We start from the raw sequence: 13,678 nt of genomic DNA, 5'->3' as shown, positions 1-13,678 counted from the left end.
CCCTTTCTAGAAATAACTACTTAATTTCTCTATGAGGAAAAATCTGTGCTGATCTCTACCTTTATGATGCTTACACTTGTATTGTTGAGTTAAACTTAAAACAATAGCAAGCTTTTTTGATTTCATGAGAACTGAAATGTATAGCTGTGTAGTTTCACTGCTTACTCAGGATTCAGTTTTAGTCAACTGGTGAAATACTTCTGTCAATTTAGTCTTCAAAAGGCAAAATTGTCTGGTATGAGCTGGCTCTTGAGGGGCCTGAATTCTAAGTTTGCATAGAGGTATGAGAAATTGGGCTTTGTGACATCAGTTGCTTTGTACTTTTTCCAAGGTGACTCTCTTCTACTGTCCTCCCTTCCTGCATTACCTTGGTGGGTACTGTTCCTCCTGAAGAAGGGAAAAGTTATCAAGAATAAAAATAGATTTTAAAATGGAAAAATTGTTTTAAATGGACTGGTATGTACATCTGTTGTTGTGTGTGGTGTTTTTCTTTTTTTCTTCATCTAATATAGACCTACCATTAAAACTCGAAGGCAACAAGTTTGTCTGAAATGTGCTTGTGCAACAATATCTTGTTATCCTTTTTTTTTTTTTCAAAATCTGCAAACACTTGTCACAGAAACCACGGTGACTCACAACTTGGGTAAATCCTCCTATGCGGTTGCTTGCCCTCTGTATTATCTCTTCGCTCTTGCACTTGATTCCTTCTCTAGCTGCAAACTGAGACCTCGAGTTTTGTGCAGCGCTGACTTTGTGATTGTGCGTGTGCTGCTCAGTATAATGGGACTCCTTACCTTCCTCTCATGGGGGCTTTTAGCTGCTGTTACACCCTGTCAGTTTGTAAACAGTGACCATTCAGAACCTGCAGAGTTATGGAGGGTTTCGGTTTTGGTGTGACGAGTGTGCTGAATGTTTTGCCTGAGCCTTTTCTCTTACTCAGCTGAGGCTTCATTTTCAGCCTACTGTTCATTCTCTGAACTTCACTAAACTGAAACTCCCTGTTCAGTCACTTCTCTCAGCGTGTCAGTTTAATGACTAAAGAAAAGCAAAAGGATAAAGAGCAGGAATAAAGGCAAAACTGTATTTGGTGAGTAAATTAGCTGGAGATGCCTTCCGGGGTGTCAGGTGAAAGCTGCCTTTTGTTTTATGGCAGCCTCAGCCTCACTTCTCATTTTGCAGTTTAAGTGCACCCCAGCTGCCAGTCGGCAGTTACAGATCCGAAACGTTTTAACTGGGAAAACCCCTCAATCTGTATTTTTTCCTCTCCAGCAAACTGCCACTTATGACAAAGAAAAAAAAAAAAAACCAAAACCAAACTAAAACAAAGATTGTTTCTTTTTCATTTTTTCCCATGTCCATATCATTTGAAGCAATTGTAAAAGACCTTAGCTAAAAAGCCATAGCCCAGATACTGTAGTTTTAGCACTTTCTAGTACAGGACAGAAACCTTAATCATTTACTTACCAATGTGGAATCTCTCAGTATCTTGTCTGAATGTGCTGAGATCCAAGACCTGCTGCTGCGAGGAGCCTCTGCCTTGAATGAGGAAGTGCTGAAGCAGGGCAGGATGTGGAGCAATGACTCGGATGTCAAGGGCTATGTTTCTTGACTAGCTGAGGAATTAGAAAAGGAATTATTGACGGCACTCACTGTAGCATGCTCAGCTGACGTAAGGACTTGCTAGCTACCGCTTTACCAATAGTAAAAGCTCAGGAACATTCAATATTTCACTTTTCAGCTTTTCCCAAGCTTTAGCTGCTTATGCAGTTTAATGCAACGTTCTGGTATTGCAGTGCTTTCTAGGAGAAATAGCTACTTTTTGTCTAATAAAACATATGTCCCTGTCAGGAAGCATTTTTTTTTTTTTTTTTTTTTGCATGAATGTGCCACTTGAAGATGTTCAGAATAAGGATTTTGGTAACGCTTCTGAAACAACTCTTGCCTGTTAGCTCAAACAGGCACTTTAGACTTTGCTTGGTTCTTTCCTTTGGGAAAAGGCAATAATTAAAAAAAAAAACCCAAACAAAAAAACAACAAAACAAACAAAAAAACAAAAAAAACCCAAAACAAAAAACCAACACAAACACAACCCAAAAATATCTCTTCTTACAGTTAGTTTTAACTGACATTCATGTATTTAGCATCCTATTCACCTGAACACAGGAGCTACCACTTGCAGTTTCTAAGCATACCTTTCCAAACTCTACACTGTCAAAAAAGCTCTGTCTCTTGTTTTCTCTGCAGTCAAGCACTGCTGTTTCTCTGACTCTCCGCTTTTGATGCACAGGTACTGAGCAACGTTTTACCCCTTATGTTTTCAGACAGCCGTGGTAGAAGCCTTTCTCTTTCTCCTTGCTTGCGTCTTGATGAAATGTCTACTTGGGTGTGGGTGCCTGGCATGCCTTGCTATATCACTTCATAAAGGAATTTAAGTTTTCTTTCTATGGGCATTTGCTAGCATGGCCATTGCTTCACTGAAGTTTTGTTGCACAGATTTGCATAATTGCACAATTCAGCACTCGCACATCATAAGTGGAAAAATATATTAGGTGGCTTCTGTTCAACTCTTGTCTTTAAACTACCAGTTTCTGGTTCCTGTGTCTTGCATTGAATTTAATCCTTCTGACATCTCCCTTTATTTTAAGAAGTGTGTTTGTGTACACACCTATAATGCACTGTTAGTGTTGAACTTTTCATTATATAAACGTGCCATAAACGGCATACCAATTGATTTAAAATAATTAGTATTCCAAACACTGTTGTCACTCATCTCAACTCCTCCTCTAGCTACTTAATCACGCTGGATAAATTTAAATATCAATATGTAACACTCGTATACAAAAAAAAATTGCTTAAACTTTAGAGTAAGTCTCAATTTTTTAGTATTAAGCCAGAAGTTAAATAGCTGAAGAAACTCTAGGAAATCATCTTTCATTATGCTAGAAAACAACAACAAAAAAACCCCCTTCTTAATGGTTTGAGAAGTAACAGTTGATAAATTAGTCAGCTTTATGGTCGTATTTCAGCAATACACAGTTTATCATTCAAACGATGCTGTAATGGAATTACTCGTTCTCTCCTGTGACAGTGATCCTGAGTATTTCCTGAGGCACTTCACTTTTGCAAAGCTTTGAATGCCTGATGCAAAATATTTCTGAGTTTGTAGAAGTGATTCTCTGTCTGGCACCGAAGCACGAAAGTGGAAGGCTTCCAAGAGTAAAACTCCTGATGAAGTACCAAAACCATCTATGGTTGCACTAATGTCATGAGAAAGATGTATTGGGTTTTTTCCCCACGCTCTTCTGAAAACTCTTTTCTTGATAGAATACTGCTCTGAGAGCTCCTCTTAAATTAAAGCAGGTGTATTGTCCGAGTTAACGCAACTGTTGGAATTTGACTCACAGATGCTATGTCCAATGCCAAGTAAAAGAAAATCAATCCATAACCAAGTTCAGAAATTTGAAGGTGTATCCTTAATACTTCATATGCTAATTCCTTCTTCACGTGCTTGGAACAGGTCGTCAAGACATCACGTAGCCCAGCCTAAATTCAAGCAATCAGCTGAGGCAATTCCTCAGTGTGTCCAGTGATTTGAATAGCCTTTTTTTCAGTACATATCTTTTTAAAGTCCTTTGTCACTAAATACTCTGCGTTTTTCTTGTGTTTGGTCTTTGAAGAGCACTAGCATGGTGATTAAGTACCATCTAGCAAAAATATCATGGGAATGGCAAGGCTGCTGTACTCCATCTTTGTGCACAGGTATCCTGTTTGTCTTCTTTTCCATCCTTTTCTCACCTTATTGCTGTCCTCCTATCTTGCAGGAGGAGGATCTGGATTACTAACGCATTCTTCCAAAACTGCTCTGTGTACAAAAAATACAGTAGTAATAGACACGTGTCTTCTAATGGTCTGAAGTGAAGGTTGTGTGTCTGCAAGGCATGGCCATAGAGCTCTTAATTTGATTTGTGGTGATAAAGGCAAAGAAATCATGCCGATCTGTGATGATTGCTCACCAGGATAAACCACACCATTATGTACAGGGTGTGTGGTTGGTTTTTTTTTTTTTGGTTTGGAATTGTGTTTGATTTTTTTTTTTCCAAGCTTGCTAATTGCTTGTGTGACAGAAGTGAGGTACTGTGACTACACTGAGTGTAGCTAAATATGAAATAAAATGAGGACCCGGCAGCGGTGCAATGCTGGTTTATAATTGTTTATCTTGATAGATAAGACTGAATGTTTTTTATTTTTTTCCTTTCTACTTTTCCTGTTTTTCTAACATAGTCCTGTTAAATTTAGAATGGGTTGAGTCACCTGAAGGAGATTACTGCTGTTATGGCTATACAACTTGCTCATGTTCTCTCAAAATCCAGGCATAACTTTCCCACAATCACAGAATGTTTGAGGTTGGAAGAGACCTCTGGATGTGACCTGGTCCAACCCCCCTGATCAAGCAGGGCTACCTGCTTGATCTTCAGACACAGCCTCCTATGGTGTTTGTACCTGTTGCCTCTGACCCTGTCACTGGGCACTACTAAAGAGAGCCTGGCTCCATCCTCTTTGCACCCTCCCTTGAGGTATTTATATACATTTATGAGATTGTGCCTGAGCCTTCTCTTCCCCAGGCTGAACAGTCCCAGTTCTCTCAGCCTTCCTTCACAGAGGAAATACTCCAGTCTCTTCATCTTTGTGGACCTTCATTGCACTCTCTCCAGTAGATTCACATCTCTCTTGTACTGGGGAGCCCAGTACTTTGCCTAATGCAGCCCAGGATACCATTAGTCATCTTTGCCACAAGGGCACATTACTGGCTTATGTTCAACTTCTTGTCCACCAGCACACACCCAAGGTCCTTTTGGCAAAGCTGCTTTTCAAGCATGTACTGGTGCAGGGGGTTGTTCCTCCCCAGGTGCAGGACTGTGCTTCTTGTCAAACTGCATAAGGTTCCTGTCAGCCCATTTTTCCATCCTGTTAGGGTCCTTCTGGATGGCAGCACAACCCTCTGGCTTCTCAATCACGCCTCACGGTTATTTGTCATCAGCAAACTTGCTGAGGGTACTCTCTGTCCCATCCTTTGGATCATTATTGAAGGTCTTGAACAGGACTGGACCTAGTATTGATCCCTGTTGCTAGTTACTGGCCTCCAACTAGATTGTGTTACTGATCACCACACTTTGGGCTGGGCTGTTCAGACAGTTTTCAGTCCACCTCACTGTCTGCTCATCCAGCTTATACTTCATCAGCTTGTCTATGAGGACCTTATGGGAGATGTGTAAAAAGTCTGTGTAGACAATGTCCACTGCTCTCCCCTTGCCTAGCAAGCCAGTCATTTCATCATAGAAGTTTCTCAAGTTGGTCAAGCATTGCTTACCCTTGGTGAATCCATGCTGACTATTCCTGATAACTTTCTTGTCCTTCATGTACCTAGAAATGGTTTCCAGGATTAGCTGCTCCATTGCTTTCCTAAGGATTGAGGTCAGGCTGACTGGCCTGTAGTTTTCTGGGTCCGCCTTCTTGCTCTTGTTGAAGATAGGAGTGACATTTGTTCTTCTCCAGTCCTCTGGCACTTCTCACAGTTGCCATGATCATTCTAAGATTATCAAAAGTGGCCTCACAATGACATCTGCCAGCTCTCTCTGCACTCACGGGTGCATCCTGCCAAGGCCCATGGACTTATGTACGTTTGGTTTGCTTAAGTGCTCTCTGACCTGATCCTCTTCCACTAAGGGTAGTGTTCCAGACTCTTCCCTGGTCTCTGGGGCCTGTGATTCTTGAAGGCTGGTCTTGCTAGTATGTCAGCCCCTTACACGTCCTGTGTAACCAGGTCCCCTGTCTCCTTAAGCAGTGGGCCCACGCTTTCCCTAGCCTTCCCTTCCTTTTGTCTCCCTTGTATGTATAGAAGCCTTTCTTGTTGTCTTTGACATCCCTGACTGGATCCAATTCCAGGTGGACTTTGGCTTGATTAATCGTGTTTCTGGGTGCTCAGACAGTGTCTCTATTCCTTCCAGGTTAACCCACCCTTGCTTCCACCCTCCGGATGCTTCCTTTTTGTGTTTGAGTTTTGCTAGCAGCTACCTGTTCATCCATACAGGCCTCTTGGCATTTTTTGTCTTACTTCCTACTTGTTAGGATGGACTGAACACAGAACCCAGATATGTTGAGACAAGCTACCAAGCTGATGTCAAATCCTTAGGCTGATTCATGTACTACAGACCATTGCCTAACGCCTTCTTGGTTTTCAGTCCCTGGGGCTGCTCACTTCAGTGTTTGGAGGTGTTCAAATGATCAGTAGGTTTTTCATGCTGCTTCTAGGTTGTAGAAATGTGTTTTCTTTTTTCTTCTCCCACTGCCCCCCCCGCCCAATGCTGTATTCTGCATGTTTGCTAAAAGGCTTCCAACAGAAGCAAAATGCAGTCATCTTTGCCACAGAATACAGCAATCCACTTCAGACAGCTTCCTAGCTTTGTTACGGAACAGTTGCCTATGTATCTCCTAATTCAAACACTGTGAATCGAACACTTTCCAAAGTCAAAGCCAGACTATTTTCACCACGTACAGGTGAACGGATGGAAGAAGGGAGGGTTTATATGGTTTGATTCCCAGTATCTGTAATATAAACTTGGATTCAACTAAGTACTGCTGTAGACTGGACAAGGGACCTGTGTAATTTCCTTTGGTATTACGTTAGCGTGTTGTAACCTTGCGATGTTCTCTTTTAGTTGTATTTCTTCCTCTGCTTGTGTTTATAATCAGAACGGCTTCTGACTCTGCTGGCGGAGTACTCCAAAAAAGTAAGTCATGCTAATCATTAGTATTGATGACCTTACCTGGTGTTATCAATAAATTTAAGCTTTTTTCTCTTCAGTCGCACTTCCCTTCTGTTATCAGATAAACCAGATAATAAAACAGCCTCACTTCACAAAGAAAGGGCAAGCAAACTCCACTTAATTTGTTGTTCTGAGCAGAAGACAGCTAGGGTTTTTTTTGTGGGTGAAGCAGTATAGACCAGCAGTAGCTGTAGCTTGCCATGCTCATCTTCTCTACTTCATCTTGGTAAACCTTATTCCTTCTTCAGCCTGAGTGGGAACAAAAAGACTATTTACACCAGGCTGGTGAGCACTTGCGATCTGTGTACTCTAATTACTATTTGGATTTGGCTGTAGACTGAGATTTTTCCAGCCGGTGAGAAGCATTCCAAGTTGTGACTGGTTTCACTTGTTTCTGCTCATTTGAGGTACCACGGTCTGGTCACGTTATGTGACTAGGATTCTTACCTGAGAACGCGAACAGACACAGAGAATGAAGAAACAATCAGTGCTCATGCTGGCTTTCAAACCATTTGAGCTTTGGTCCTTTCATGGCGCAACTAGAGTAGCGAAAATTGAAGCAGCGTGTTCATTTGCAAATGAAGAGGCAACAGTCAGCAGTGTTGCAGTCCAAGATGAGAAATGTTCTTTTAAGTTCTGGCAATAGGAGATACTTGGCAAGAAATACGCATACGTGGCTGAGGCCTAATGACCTGAATGTGCAAGCAGAAATGGGAACGAAAATTCAGCTTGACTGTGAGAAAGGAATGAGAGCGAAGCTGATCTCTTGCTATTTTTGTCACTCTGATCCCTTAAGCGACAAAGCTTCCCAGGCTGATTGATTAGCTGCTTGTTTCCTCAGTGAAGTCACTTTTCCCCTCTTTGTAGAATACTCTGAATTGGGTGTCTGCCTGAGTGCTCTGGATCTTGGACACTCAGGAGGGAGGATTCATGCTTTTTCTGCAAAGGTGTTCATGACTGTATTTGCCACAAGGCTTCTAGGCTTTCCTAGGGAATAGCAGCAAGCACTGGGAGCCATTGAAAGCGTAAGTTGCTCCACGTATCTCTGCTTTCCTCCCAGCGTATGTGAGACATAGAATACAATAGTTTAGTTGGAATGGACCTACAAGGATCATCTCATCCAACTGCCTGATCACTTCAGGGCTGACCAAAAGTCAAAGCATGTTGTTAAGGGCATTCTCCAAATGCCTTTTAAACACTGGCAGGCTTGGAGCATCAGCCACCACACTAGAAAGCCTGCTCCAGTGTTTGACCACCCTCTTGGTAAAGAACTGTTTCCTCGTGTTAAGTCTGAACCTCCCCTAGAATCATAGAATTTATCAAGTTGGAAGGGACTCATAAGGTTCGTTGTGTCCAACTCCCTGCTCCTTGCAGGACTACATAAAACTAAACCATACAACTAAGAGCGTTGCCCAGATGCTCCTCCTCCTCTGACAGGCGTGGTGCCATGACCACTTCCCTGGGGAGCCTGTTGCCTGGGGTAGCTTTGAACCATTCCCATGTGTCCTGTCACAGGATACCAGGCAGAAGAGTTCAGGCCCTCCCTCTCTGGTTCCCCTCCTCAGGAAGCTGTAGGGAGCAACGAGGTCATGCCTCAGCCTCCTTTTCTCCAAACTAGACAAAATGGCATGGGCTGGCCTGCCTGGTTAGCTGAGCAGGGCAAGGGCTGGCTAAGATGGGCAAGGACACCTGCTCTTGCTGCAGCAAGGGGTGCCTGGTTGGTGCTCAGCAGATCCTTGTGGCGAGCAAACCGTCATCACAGGCTTGACTCACTCCCCCAGTTGTATACTGACCTTCCCAGATTTCCTGGTGCTGCCCCATCCCTCCAGTGATCCAGTGAAGAAGCATTTTGTTGCATTGCATCTCTCTGTGCTGGACTCAAGCACATCTCAAAGGGTGCAAGTCTCTGATATTTATCTCTTTCTCAGTCACTTTTTTTTTCTTCTTTCCTCCATTACAGCCACTGTTCTACTGTCTTACCCTGTGCTGGCCAAAACAGGGATCACAAGACTGGTCGGGGTGGAAAGCTGAACTGTTGGTGGGGGGTCTGGTCTTGTGCATGGTGCTGGTTCAGTAACGGTAGGGAGAGGACTCTGCTCTGTCTAGAAATGCATGGGGAGCACACCCACCTTCTGGCAGGTATTTCACGTTCCAACCAGCTTATTTGCAATTATAATAAAATATTTGGGGATGTAACTGGGTTTCTCTCTGGCCCCGCGAACTGCATAAGCCAAGCACCGAATGCTCCGTCAGAGGTACTTTGGAGGTTCAGTGCAGGCATGATAATGCTATCTGCAATCCTTCAGATGCAGCTGGTCAGACTATGGCTAATTATAGGACTGGTTCTTTCATCTAGGCATGGCCGGGAAACCATGAAATCCAAGAGCAGCAAAAAAACCCTACAACTTGGTGTATGCTGCACTAAGTACGCTGTGTGGTATCTTGTGTGAGTTTTGCCAAACCTAATACATGTATTTCTAAACACAAGCAATGAAATTGTTGCACCCGAGAACGCAACCCTCTGTGAGTGACTGTCTAAACCTCATTTTTGGGTTGCTAAAATGCACGTGTTCAGTTTGCCACTCTGTACCATGGAAGAGGGGCTGCCTGGGATGTTCATGAGGTTCATGTTTTAGGCCGCTTTCCGGGATGACTGGCAGCTCTGCTTTCTTCTGTTTTCTGCTCTGCCTGATGATCTAAGCCTACATGCCAACCTTGAGACCTGTCTGCCATCGTGGCTTACACAACTGCTGGCAGCCACAGGGGCTTGAATGTCCCCAGCCTTGCCTCCCTTGTCAAAGGCCAGGGCTAAATGAATCATAATGCTTTTCTTAAGGCATGCGAACCTTTTTTTTTTTTTTCTTTTCATTGATCCCTGTGACAGCTTGGTTCACACCTTCTCTAAAGGAGAGAGGCCTTCCAGGATTGACTGAACTGTGAATGTGTGTTGGGGCAAAATGTCATGGTTTAGCTCCTTACCCAGTGCAGCCCCTGCTTGTGCAGCAGCCTGGCTGTGCTGGTAGCGCTCCCCTCCTCTGCAGGGTGCTCCAGTCCCGGGAGCAAAGGAACTCCCGTTTCCGATCTTGCTGAAACTTAAGCTTTGCTAAATATAGTTCTGCAGCTCCAGCCACTTCTGATGGCGCTTTTTTTTTTTTTTTTTTTTTTTTTGCAGAGGGCTTTTTGTTTCTGGGAGGTTATACACTGGAAGGGTAAATACTAGTAGCAATTAAAGTGCCCGTTTTGCAGATGCTATCTGCAGTAATTTACCCCTGACCTATCACAAACTTGTCTAATAGTGGGAATGCTGCAGCTGCTATGCTGCGAGTGTCCAAAGGCCTTCATAGTCCAACGCCCTCTTTATGGCTGTGACCCACATAGACAAGCAGGGTGAGCAGAGACTTTGTGACCAGGGAAGCGTTACAGCAGGAACTCTCTAGATCTCTCCCTGGCCTTCACCTAGAAAGAAAGTATAGATTTTTCTTTTTTTTTTTTTTTTTTTTTTTAAGGTAAGTTTCACGAGAGCAAGCACAATATTTCCTAGTGTGAAAGTTCAGGCAGGCTCTAATATCTGCCGGTGTAATTAAGCTGCTGGTGTTCTGCCAACCTGCAGGGAGCAGGAACTCAAGAGGGCAAAACAAGTATGTGCTGTCTTGGCAGTCAACAGTGACACTAGTTTTGACGTGTTGGGGTGGTGGGCAGATAGGATATAAATCTTTCTTTGAAAAGTAAATAGTCTGAATGAAAGCAGTGACGTTGGGATTGTGTTTTCCTTCAGTCTGTGGCAGTCCTGCCACTCAAACAAGGGCAGGAGTTCCTTGCAGGAGCCGCTTGCTTTCTCATTCATCTCCTTGTAAAATCTGCCCTGCGTCTGGTGTGCTGCTCCATTGCCCTTTATCTCTGTTCAGAGACACTTTGGGATGATGCTCCGTTGCGCTTACCTCTGTGCCTCACACTTGACTGCTTGCATGGAGTTTCCCACCGACAGAGATGTTATACAGATATTTCCAGGCTGAGTGCTCTATCCCATCCCAGTGCCTGGGTGTGCGATGATTAAGATTATAGTATGCTTTGTAAAACGTGTAGTGAGCAATGTATTGGAGTGCTGGGCTGTACAGCCAGACCTTCACAGGAGGGGGTTAGGGTCAGTTTCCAGCTTCAAAGCAAACTTCTTACCTGGCTTCTGCCTCGGTGCATGAGTTCAGTGGTTTCTCCAAGCTGTCTGGAGCAGCATTGCCTACAGACTAAAACAAAACAGAACTCCTTTCCTCCCCTGCCCTCCAACCCAACCCCAAAGGCTTCTGAAAAGTATGTGGGTGGGGGCACACCTCTCTGCCTGGGATCCCACGCGGCTACGGGGTGCTCAACCAGTTAAATGCAGACCAGTTTTAATGCAAAAACTGGTTCTTACCAGCAGGAGTATTTGATACGTGGAATACCTACTCCTGTTTCCCAAAACTTGAAGGCCTGCTGATGCAGTAAAAGCAGCTGGAGAAATTAGTGGATTTCTTTTGCCAAGTTTTCTGTTTCTGAGGAACAGTTTGTTTGACTTTGTTTGTTTGTTTAGAAAGAATTTTCTATCCAGATATGTTGTGACGCAATAAGAATTGCTCAAAAGTGAGGCTAAAACACATTGTGTGAAGTCTAACATCAGTCTCCATGTTGCCAAAAAATGCTAACAAAAGGCACTGGCTCACTGTCTGCATGCCTGGTGGCTTTTGTGGTTGATAATTCCAGCCATCCAGGGATACTTTTTTTAAATAAAAAAAAAATAAAAAATAAATTTCCCACACAGATCTTTATCCCCAGAGGTCTGATGGAGTGTCACTGGGCTGGAGCACATTAAAAGACTTTAATTTTTTTTCCTTTTCTTTCTTGTTCCTGCTCTCAGCTGGATCAAATTGTTCCATGAGAAATACCTTGACAGGCCCCTGTCTGCCTTATGGTAGCCATGAAAAAATCAACTTTAAATAAAAAAAATAATCTGAAGTTAAACAGAACAGATGTGTAGAGTTCAGTGGGGTTTTTTTATTTATTCTTTTGCTTTTTTCTGCTCAAAGGCACTTCTCAGAGCTGAGCTGTGCCCTGGCGTGCCAGGACTCCTGATGGGGTGCCTGCCTGCTGGATAGAGACCTGGCACGGCGGCTCACCCTGGCCTTGGGATCCCTGGAGACTCGCCTGTCTCCACAGCCACTTCCTCTCATTCTCCAGGCCCTTCGGTTTTTGGGCGTGCTTCACATGTGAGGTGGTGCCAGGAGTCTGAGAGACCTTCCTGGGGTGTTGGGTCCCTGCCTCGCCCTGTGTAGAAACAGTCAATAAATGTCCCTGGAAAGGACGGTCATTATCTGGCCAATGCTGTTGCCTGGTTCAGGAGATCAGGAACCCATGCGGGGCTGGATTTTTCTCATGGCTCTGACAAGAGAATTCGGTAATGTATCTTAAATAAGACAGCAACCCTCTGTGCTGCAGGTAGTGACAGATAGATATGAAAACATGAGCATGCATACGGAAAACCAAAGAATGGGCCTTAAAAGACCAGGTTTATGATAGGACTTCTGTTCCTTTGCTGACACAGAGTATAAAGTCACTGGTGGGTTATCAGACTAATCTCAGCTGGCTCATAAGACTTCCAATAAGGTGATAAAGGTACTTTGTGTTTGCCTTGTTAACACAAAACAGCTACAGTGCTTTACAGTGCTTTTTTTTTTTTTACAGTGCAATAGTTCAGACATCTTATGCCTTTATCTCTTGACCTCTTTTCAGTTACTGTGACTTGCAGTAGTGATTTCAGAAGTGAGGCAAAATAATAATGGTAGGCGTGACCGATGAAGAGATGAATCGAGAGAAATGGAATTGCCTCCCATCCAGCATGATGCTGTGAAAAAGGACTTTTTGCAAGCAAACCTGATTTTGTTTCAAAACTACACATTCAGCCTTGTAACAGCAATGATATATGACAGCATAGATCTCCTGGCGGAAGAAATCAAGAAGGACATGTTAACACTCGCCGTTGGTCCACATTATGGTTGCATTAGTATTGCTTGTTACTGACCCATTCTTAAAAGTTTTCCGGTCTCAACTGAAAGACGTTTTGTTATCTTTTTCCTCTTTCCAATTTTTTTAAGGGCAGACTTTTTCTGTTCAACAGATACGAGAGCATAGTCTGGCAGTTTATATGCAATCCTATTCAAAACCCGCAAACAGCTTTTGTTGACTTACGGTGTCTACGGGGGTGAACGCTGCACAGAGGTAGACTTTCCAGTCCAGCAAGTGAAAGGAGAGAAGGTCTCTGCATTCTGGAGACCGTGAGTTCAAGCACCACGTCAGCCTTTTGTGACCCTGAGCATGTGACTTCTGTGTCTAAGTTTTCCAATTATAAAATGGCCCCGAAGCAGCACCTCTTGTAATCGCAGGAAAACAAAATAGTGTTTTATTATTAAACTGTTGGGACCTATTTTGGGCAAGTTAGAAGGTCAGCCTGAGCCTCTGTTGATATAAGAGCATCTATCCATACACAGCAATTTTATATGCCAGACTAAAATGGGAGACAGGCTCTTTCCTAACAAAGTACTTGAGTTTGTGATTAATAGTAAAGTCATGAGTAATTTCCAAGGACTTGTGTTTTGCAGCGTGGGGCATTGCTTCGGTTGCACTACTTAAGCACATCAATGGTGCTGATAATGCATGAAGTGCTGGAAGCATTTTTCTTGTGTTGGACGGCAATTGTGCAAATTGACGTGTTGTCGCGTAAGTGTGTCTTGAAAGATGAATGAGAAGGAGGCTACTGGTCTGTGGCCTGCAATTCCCTGGGCTGCCAGGTGCAGAGTTGATCACCTCAAAGAACTTGTGAGGTGGCT

General features: G+C 43.5%; 1 protein-coding gene across 2 annotated transcripts in view; it reads right to left on the bottom strand.

Annotated features, from left to right (window-relative positions):
• LOC134519826 (myelin-oligodendrocyte glycoprotein-like) overlaps positions 1 to 1,579 on the bottom strand; it is a 34,981-nt gene extending 33,402 nt beyond the window's left edge. For both annotated transcript variants that reach the window (XR_010072311.1, XM_063344508.1), the window contains exon 1: positions 1,465 to 1,579. The gene's annotated coding sequence lies outside the window, so the exon portion shown is untranslated. The remainder of the gene's footprint in view (positions 1 to 1,464) is intronic.
• Between the last annotated feature and the right edge of the window lie 12,099 nt (positions 1,580 to 13,678).

This window comes from Chroicocephalus ridibundus, chromosome 1 (assembly GCF_963924245.1).
Source record: "Chroicocephalus ridibundus chromosome 1, bChrRid1.1, whole genome shotgun sequence".
In the NCBI taxonomy this organism is placed as follows: domain Eukaryota; kingdom Metazoa; phylum Chordata; class Aves; order Charadriiformes; family Laridae; genus Chroicocephalus; species Chroicocephalus ridibundus.
This window is presented reverse-complemented; position numbering and strand designations above follow the sequence as displayed.